Source organism: Lolium perenne, chromosome 3, assembly GCF_019359855.2.
Source record: "Lolium perenne isolate Kyuss_39 chromosome 3, Kyuss_2.0, whole genome shotgun sequence".
Taxonomy (NCBI): domain Eukaryota; kingdom Viridiplantae; phylum Streptophyta; class Magnoliopsida; order Poales; family Poaceae; genus Lolium; species Lolium perenne.
Window position 1 is genome coordinate 130,512,530 of NC_067246.2, and position 10,130 is coordinate 130,522,659.

Below are 10,130 nucleotides of genomic sequence, written 5' to 3' on the forward strand. Positions count from 1 at the left end.
CTTCATCTCGAGCTTCATCAAGTGCGTCGACGTCGTCCTCTAGCGCTCTTCTCGATGTTTCTTCATCATATTCAGCGACACGTGGAGAGTTGTGCTCTATCTCGATTGGTAGTACTGCTTCTGCTCCATGAACCAGAAAAAACGGAGTTTCCTGCGTTGCTGTGTTTGGTGTTGTTCGGATGCTCCACAACACGCTTGGTAGTTCTTCTGGCCAGGTATGTCGAGCTTTTTCCAGTGGTCCTAACAAGCGCTTCTTGATGCCATTGCAGATGATACCATTGGCTTTCTCGACTTGCCCATTGGTTTGAGGATGTGCAACTGACGCAAAGTTCAGCTTGATACCCACCTCTTCGCAATAATCTTTGAATTCGTGGGATGTGAAGTTACTGCCGTTGTCTGTGACGATGCTATGGGGCACTCCAAATCTGAAGACGAGGCCTTTTACGAATTTTACTGCGGATGCTCCATCTGGTGAATTTATCGGCTTCGCTTCTATCCATTTTGTAAACTTGTCGACAGCTACTAGCATGTACTCCTTTCCTCCTGGCCAGGATTTGTGTAACTTACCCACCATATCAAGTCCCCATTGAGCAAAGGGCCATGACAATGGTATTGGTGCTAGCTCTGCTGCCGGAGAGTGAGGTTTTGCGGCAAACCTTTGACACGCGTCGCAAGTTCTTACTATGTCCTTGGCGTCCTCGATTGCTGTCAACCAGTAGAATCCTGCTCGAAAAACTTTGGCTGCGATAGCTCGACTACTTGCGTGGTGACCACATATTCCCTCGTGTACATCCTTCAGAATTATTCTTCCTTCCTCTGGTGTGACGCACCTTTGCAAGACGCCTGAAATACTTCGTTTATATAATTCTCCCTTGACCACCGTGAAAGCTTTGGAGCGTCGAATTACTCGCCTTGCCTCAACTGGATCGTCGGGTATTTCTTTCCTCAGGATGTATGATATGTACGGCTGCATCCACGGTATCTGTATCACCATGACCAGGTCCTGATCTTCTTCTTCGTCCTCTTGCTTTTCCTTGGTAGCCCCCGAGGGTTTCTTCTCCTTCTTTTTTGACTTTGTCGATTTAGTGGATCTCTCTGTTATTTCTTCCCAGAATACACCTGGCGGGACTGCAAGGCATTGCGACCCGATGTTTGCAAGAACATCGGCTTCGTCGTTACTCAATCTGCTAATATGGTTTACTTCGCATCCATCGAACAACTTCTCGAGTTCGTTGTATACCTCCTTGTATGCCATCATGCTATCATTGACTGCATCACATTGGTTCATAACTTGCTGTGCCACCAGCTGTGAGTCGCCAAAGATTTTTAGTCGAGTTGCTCCGCAGGCTTTCGCCATCTTCATTCCATGTATGAGAGCCTCGTATTCTGCTTCATTGTTAGATGCGTTAGGGAACGTCATCCGAAGGATGTACTTCAACTTGTCGCCTTCAGGTGATATGAGTACTACTCCTGCGCCAGCTCCTTCCAGTCTTTTGGACCCGTCGAAGTTCATGGTCCAAGTTCTCGATAAATCTGGAGGTCCTGTATTTTGCAACTCCATCCACTCTGCGATGAAGTCCGCAGTATTTGCGTTTTTATTGCTTTTCTTTTTTCATACGTGATGTCCCGAGGGGAAAGTTCTATTCCCCAAAGGGAGACACGACCCGTAGCTTCTGGGTTGTTCAGTATATTTGACAAGGGAGCTTCATTGACCACTATGATCGGATGTGCCGAAAAATAGTGGCGCAATTTCGTGGCCGTCGTGAATACTCCATATGCTATCTTTTGGTACTGCGGATACCTTTGTTTAGATGGTGATAGAACTTCGCTGACGAAGTATACTGGCCTCTGCACGCCGTGGAGTTTTCCTTCTTCTTCCCTTTCGACAACTAGCACCGTGCTCACCACTTGGGGTGTGGCTGCGATATATAGCAGGAGGGGTTCCCTTTCTTTTGGTGCCACCAGAATTGGCGGTGTCGAAATTGTGCGCTTCAAATCCTCGAAAGCTCTGTCGGCTTCTTCGTTCCGCTGAAATTTATCTCCTTGTTTTATCAAAGCGTAGAACGGCAGTGCCTTTTCTCCCAGCCTAGCGACGAATCTACTCAAAGCTGCGACTCGCCCCGTTAGCTGTTGTATCTCCTTCAACTTTGTTGGCTTCCTCATTGTTACGATAGCCTATATTTTGTCGGGATTTGCTTCAATCCCTCTTGCTGATACTAGAAACCCCAAAAGTTCTCCTGCTGGGACGCCAAAGGAACACTTCGTCGGGTTCAGTTTGAGGCAGAACTTATCAAGGTTGTCGAAAGTTTCCTTGAGATCTTCGATCAGCGTTGCCCCCTTTTTTGATGTTATGACGACATCATCAATGTATACTTGCACGTTCTTCCCAATCTGTGTCGCCAAACACTTCTGCATCATCCTTTGATATGTTGCTCCCGCATTTTTTAGACCAAAGGGCATTGTTCTGTAGCAAAACACGCCGTAAGGTGTAATAAACGCGGTCTTTACTTCATCTTCTTCTTTCAATCTAATCTGGTTATAACCAGAATATGCATCCAGGAAGGAAAGACGTTCACATCCAGCCGTGGAGTCGATAATTTGATCGATCCTCGGGAGGGGAAAGTGATCCTTTGGACAATGTTTATTGACACACGTAAAGTCGACGCACATGCGAAGGACTTTAGTGTTTTTCTTCGGCACCGACAGATTTGCTACCCATGTGGCTTCGTGAATATCTCTTTGATAAAACCAGCTTCTTGTAGTCGATTAATTTCTCGACAAAGCATGGCTTTGCGGTTTGGTTCCGAAAAACGTCGCAAAGGTTGTTTGATTGGTCTCGCTAGTGGATCCAAGTTTAGGTGGTGCTCGGCAAGTTCCCTGGGTACTCCTGGCATGTCAGCTGGACACCATGCGAAGATTTTCCAGTGCTCACGGAGGAACTCGACGAGCGCGCTTTCCTATGCGATATCCATGTCGTTTGCGATAGATGTCGTCTTTTTTGGGTCTGTCGGGTGAATCTGCACCTCTTTTGAATTTTTCTCGGTACTGAAAGTTGATTCTTTATTTGGCCTTCCAACGTCTGGCAATACGTCGTAATCAGTCATGCTTTTTGACGCCAAGTACTCAGCTTGCATCCCGAAGGTTTCTGACAACCGGTGGAAATCCTTGTCGCATTTATCGGCTAAGGCAAAGCTTCCTTTAACTGTGATTGGTCCCTTTGGTCCAGGCAATCTCCACAACAAGTATGTATAGTGTGGCACTGCCATAAATCTAGCATATGCTGGTCGTCCCAACAGAGCGTGATATTGCGATGGGAAATCCACGACTTCAAACTCGAGCCTCTCGATTCTATAATTTTCTCGGGTCCCAAACTGAACGTCGAGATTGATCTTTCCCAATGGATAACTTGGTTTCTCCGGTGTGATGCCGTGGAACCTTGTGTCTGTTGGTTTCAAGTTTGCTAAGGATATGTTCATCTTCCTCAATGTATCTGCATACATAAGGTTTAAGCTGCTGCCGCCGTCTATGAACACTCGAGAGACATCAAATCCCGCGATAACTGCTGGCAGAATAAGTGCTGACTGCCCTGGTCGAGGAACTTGCTGCGGATGATCTGCTATTGTGAAGCCGATATCTTGTCCTGACCAATTAAGGTACTCAACTGTTGGTGGAGGCATTTTCTCTGCCATAAACACCTGTCGTGAGATTACTTTACGAGCTCTATTGGACGGCCTTCCTTACGAATCATCAACACTCGCTCCATTGGAATTAGGATCAACATAAGGTGGTGGTGCAGGTGCTGCCGCTATTCTAAGCCGATGCCGATTGTCGTCAGTAATCGCGGGAGGAGGCGGCAAGTGAATCTCGCTTCGGGTTCTCGAGGATTTCTCTCGTGCTGCCCGCGCATTAGCGTTCTCTCGCATACCGCAACATTGCTTGAAAATTTCGACAATCCTTCCGCAAGTGCCCCGACTGTCTTTTTCCGTTCTTGTCGAGGAAAAATGCATCCGGCATGGTCCGTTCATCATCTCTTCGTGGGACACGAAAGGTCTCGGGAACCTAGGCCCGCTATTTTGCCCGTTGCGTGAATCATCCCCGTTATCACCTCGCTGCTCATCGCTTCTCTGGTAATCATCTCTGTTGCTTCCTCCTGTGTTTGTCCGAAAACCTGCCGAAATTTGTCCTGGAGCGTCGTAGTTCTGGTACGTCCGAGGAAATCTTCGCCTCGATTGATAGTTTCGACCACGGTCCTCCTCTGGCGACCTGTGTCGTTTGTTGTGGACGGCATCTTCTCCGTCCGCCCATTTATTTGCTATCTCCATTAACGCGGATACTGTCTTTGGATTGGTCCTTCCCAAGTCTTCGACGAAATCTCCACGCCTGACTCCTGCGACAAACGCATCTATTGCTCTCTCGTCAGATATATTTTCTGCCGAGTTTTTAATGATATTCCACCTCTGGATGTATTTCCTCATTGGCTCATCTCAAGCTTCGTCGACACGCTCTCAACTCCTCTAACGACGCGGGTTTTTTGCACGTGGATCTAAAGTTCTTGACGAACACATCCTCGAAACTTTCCCAGCTGTCGATGGATCCTGGAGCGAGTTTCTTTATCCAAGATCGTGCGGCTCCACTCAAATGCACCTGGATACTTTGCATGGCTGTTGCCCTGGTTCCTCCTGTGAGCTTCACCGTCTCTAGATAGTCGACGAGCCAATCCTCTGGATCTTGAAGGCCGTCGAACTTCTTGAAATTATCGGGTAACTTGAATCCTGAGGGGACTCGAGTTTTCCGGACTCTCCTCGTAAAGCATGGCAAGCCACACATATCTTCGTCGGTCAATTCCGGAGATTGCCGATGATCCCTTCTGCTTTGCCGCGCTCTATCGACTCTTGCCTGTAATGCTGTGTCTCTTGCTCCACTTGGCCCTTCAGGTGCTGCCGCTGTTGCTGCTGCAGGTCGTGGACTATTTTGCCTTGCCACTCCTTCGGGAGGCGTTGACACAAACGCTGTCCCCATAGCTCCAACTCCTGCTACCGCCATATTGTACAATGTTTCCCTTGGATCACCTGGAGGTGGTTTAGACGCAAGGATAAAAGCATGTGTCGCCATATACCCAGCCTCTGGTGTCTTAGGGATGATGTTTCCTCTTGTATCTATCGACATGAAGGACATGTCGAGGTTCTGGACCAAGTGCTCTCTTTCTGCTTCGGGTATGTGTTGCAGCCTTGATCTTGCTTTCCATTCCGCGCCTCCCGGTGGCTATCACCCGTAGTTCTAGATTGTCGACTTAAATCTGCCCTTCTCCCCGCTGGATGCGAAGGCTGCCTCCTTTCTCTGTTCAACTCACTGTCGTCTGTTTTTCCAATTCCCTGGCAGCTCGTGCGAGCCTATATTGATATGCTTGCAATTCTTCTGGTGTGGCTGTGGTAGCCATTGGTTCTGTGCCGTTCATAGCTCTCGCGGCTCTGTCCCACGCTGCTTGTGAAAGTTGAACTCTATCTCGTGGCTCTGGCCCGACGTATTTGTTGCCCAGGCCTTGTCGCAGATTGGAGGGATCGACGTATGGATTTCCCAAACTGTCGAAAGCCTCAGATGTCTCCTCTTGATCTTCAATGGCGTAAATCTGATGATACTTTGTACTCAGATCTACGTTGGGTTTGGTGACATCATTGTTGAGATTGATGAAGACCTTGCCCACTGTGAGAGATTTGTCGATGAAGTCGTAACTGTCGACATCGCTTGAGCCATCGCTTATATATGAGTCCGCAGATGACTCAAACGACATGTCGTTGAAGATCTTGGCGAGTTTCTCTCTTGCTCTGGTGCTGACGTAGCGTGTCACCGAGGTTTCTTCTTCTCCTGACTCGGTTGACGATGCATAGTTTGAAAAATCGGAATCGACCACCGACGATCCCGACGAAATCGGAATCTCGACACGATACGATCCTTCCTTCTCGACGCGAAAGTGAAACCTTCCGAACGTCATCTCCATGGGCTCCGCCAGATACGCATATGCATCCAAACGGGAGGGTGGGTGAGGAACAAAATCGACAAGACCAGCAGCGATCTGTTTACCTCGATCCATTGTGTTGCTTGCGGTTGACGATGTCGAAGATCTTGAGCGTGCCATCGAGATCAGCTCCTTACGCCTCTAGTTCCCACAGACGGCGCCAATTGACAAGGTATCAACTTGTCAATGCCTACGGATTGTAGGCTAGGGTTTAGTTGGAAGTAGAGGGTAAGTAGATCTCGAAGGTTTCAGCCGGAAAGTACTCGACGAATATGAAAACTAGGGTTTGCAGACAATGATTCGATTGATTCTTCGTCCCTCGACTCCCCCTTTATATAGGAGGTGGAGCCGAGGGTTTCGTTTGGTACAAGTTACAGAGTCCGAGATGGTTTCTAACTCATCCCGCCAAATTACAAACAACACTTCCTATTACAACTCTAACTTTCCTTAATATATCTTGGGCTCCCGAATCTTCTTACTCTTCGGGTATTGGGCCTCCAGCAAACCCCGGGTACCATCTTCGGCAGGCCCATTTGGGATGCCTATGTCAACCACGAAAACTTCACCACCTCGATGAGCGTGATTGCCGCCAACGAGGACTTCACCCTAGGTGACCTCTATGGTCATCTGACGGCATACGAGGCCCGAACCGGAGGACGTGGCTCGGGCGGCCATCATGATGCTCCGTTCCCACACTCCGCCAACAACGCCGCACGCGGTGGCGGCCGCGGGGGCTTCGGCTTCCAGCGTGGCGGAGGCGGACGCGGCCGAGGCGACGGCGGCCGCGGAAATGGTGGTGGCCGCTATGGTGGCTACAACGGCGGTGGCTACAATGGTGGCTACAATGGCAGCTACAATGGGGGAGCCCACGGCGGTGGCCGTGGTGACAACTACGGGCGTGACGGGAGCGCACATGGTGGAGGGCGTGGCCGAGGAGGAAAATCCACCTGCCAGATCTGTGGCACCTATGGCCATGACGCCCTGCGCTGCTACTCGCGCTTCAACCACGCGATTCAACCAGAGAGCTCCACCCGCGCCGCCTCCAACTACACCAACGCCAACGACAACTACACCAGCGACGCGAACTGGTACATGGATTCAGGCGCGACTGATCACATGACGAACGACATTGAGCGGCTTCATGTGCACGAGAACTACAAGGGCAATGAGCAAATCCAAGTTTCCAATGGTACGCATATTCCTATCTTGCATATTGGAGAATCTAGTTTACCCGGTTCTTCTCGTCCTCTTCGTTTATCTAATGTCCTACATGCTCCTCACATTAGCAAAAACCTTCTGTCCACAAATAAACTTGCCTATGATAATCATTGCTTCGTTGAACTTCACCCTGAATATTTTTTTGTCAAGGATCGCACCACGAGGGCAACTCTACTTCAAGGTAGAGCTCAAGATGGCCTATACCCAGTTCCACCACTTCGTCCACGCCGCTCACCACTTCGCCCCCCACAAGCCCACATCACATCGCCATCCAAGGAACTGTGGCATCATCGACTCGGACACCCTGCACCACCGATCGTTCAGGCCATCCTCCAGTCAAATAAGTTAGGATCAACACAAAATAATGTAGTGCTGCATGTGTGTGATGCATGCCAGCAAGCCAAAGTTCATCAACTGCCTTATGCAGATTCTAGTCGTATTTCTCAATTTCCTCTAGAACTCATTCATACGGATGCATGGGGTCCAGCAATTAAATCGGCTGTTGGGGGTTTCAAATATTATGTTAGTTTTTTTGATGATTTCAGTAAGTTCACTTGGGTGTATTTGTTGAAACATAAATCCGACGTTGAGCATGTTTTCTACCAATTTCAGAAACAAGTGGAACTTTCCATTGGTACAAAAATCCTCTCGGTTCAATCCGATTGGGGAGGAGAGTATCACAAACTACACTCATATTTTCGAGAAACTGGTGTTACACATCGCCTTTCGTGTCCACATACCCACCATCAAAACGGAGCCATTGAACGCAAGCATAGACATTTGGTTGAAACCTCTTTAGCCCTCCTTGCACAAGCATCTGCACCCCTTCGGTTTTGGGATGACGCCATTCTCACTGCTTGCTATTTAATCAACCGGATGCCTAGTAGAGTTATTCAGAACTCTACCCCCTTCACCAAACTGTTTAAAAGACCGGTTGATTACTCATACTTGCGCGTCACTACTGCAGAAATCCTTACTAGTGACAGGCATATTTTGCTCATCAGTGACAGGCAATATGCCTGTCACTAATATGCAGTCACTGGTAGTGCCTGTCACTAGTAATGGGAAGATTGCCTGTCACTGGTAGGTGTAACAGGTGACAGGTAGAAAAGATGCCTGTCACTGATATGAATTTTGGTATTAAAAAAAATATGTTTTCGACGAATATGCAGTAACAGGTACAATCTATAGTATAGCACTTAGAATTTCATATTAAATTCAACGAAATCACAGCACAAAACATGCGTTGGACGGGCAGGCTGACGGCGTCGGGCGGAGCAGGGCGGCGGCGGTTGGGGATTTGGAGGATCGCGTTTTGACCGGCGAAAGAAATCTCGTCTGCCCTCTTGTTCGACTCGGGCGTGCGATCGATGCCAAGTGTGCGCTGTCGAGGTGGGCTGGTGCGCGGATGCGCGTGCGAAGGAAGGAACGGTAGGGAGAGGCTAGCCCAGGGAAACGCGGGCTGGAAAGATTGTCCAGAAAGGAGGGCGAGCGGATGGGTTAGCTAGCTAGCGACAGGCCCATAAAAGTGCCCGTCACTGGCATATTTCCCGTTCGGGCCGGTCTTCGTGAAAAGCTCCAATGACATCCACTTTTATGCGCCTGTCACTGCTATATTGTACCGGTGACAGGCTTATACATGCCTGTCGCTGATTACACTTACTAATGACAGGCATAATTTTGCCTGTCACTAATCATTTGGAGGCTATAAGCATTTCTGCAGTAGTGAATTGGGTGCGCATGCTGGCCCAATCTTAGGCCCTATAACAACCATAAGCTCAGTTTCCGATCCAAATTGTGCGTCTTCCTAGGGTACATCTCCCAACATCGTGGATTCCGTTGTCTTGATCGTTCTACTGGACGAGTCTATGTGTCTCGTGACGTCATATTCGATGAAACAGTCTACCCATTCTCTAAAGATCAGTCCCCTCCACATCCTACACCCACTGAAGATGCCATTCTCCTCTCTGAACCGGAGACAGATGACCCTCTATGCAATGATACGGCAGGTGCTACTGATTCTGCGTTTTCTCGTGATGTTTCAGGTTCGCATGATCCATCTATGCACGTCGATCGGAAGATGCATGTGTTGCATGCACCCCCGCACGTCGATCTGCCGCCCGCGGCAGGCCATGGTGCAGCATCGGACATGCCTGGCAATGGGCCTCACGGCGCCGACTCGTCTCCTCCTCGCACACCGTCTGCAACGGCCCATGAACCGGCCCAGGATGCTCACGGGCTAGCCTCCTCGACTTCGTTTGTTCAACCGGCGGACTCTCCCGCCACTTCGACAGACACTGCATCGCCAGCCTTACCTGCTCGACGGCCGATTAAGCCTGTCTGTCTGTTTGATGGGATCATCCGCTACGATTCGAAGAAGCGCGCGTTTGCTGCTGAGCCAACATCGCATGTTGATGCCCTGAGTGTCCCTTCCTGGAAAACGGCCATGGATGCAGAGTTTTCTGCCCTGAAGATCAATAACACATGGCGTCTGGTTGATCCACCACCAGGTCGTCATATTGTCGGGTGCAAATGGGTGTTCAGGTTGAAATACAAACCTGACGGTACAGTGGATCGTCACAAGGCTCGGCTTGTTGCCAAAGGGTTCACGCAGCGCCAAGGCATTGATTATACTGATACATTTTCTCCGGTGGTTAAACCTACCACTGTTCGGCTGATCTTGTCTATCGCCGTGTCCTGGGGATGGCAGCTTCGTCAGGTTGATGTTCAAAATGCTTTTCTCCACGGCGATATTCAGGAGGAGGTATATATGTATCAGCCGCCAGGATATGTTGATCAGAATTTCCCACATCGTGTGTGCCGGCTGCAGACGTCGCTGTATGGGCTCAAGCAGTCACCAAGAGCCTGGTACTCCAAGCTCAGCTCCAAGCTTCAGTCC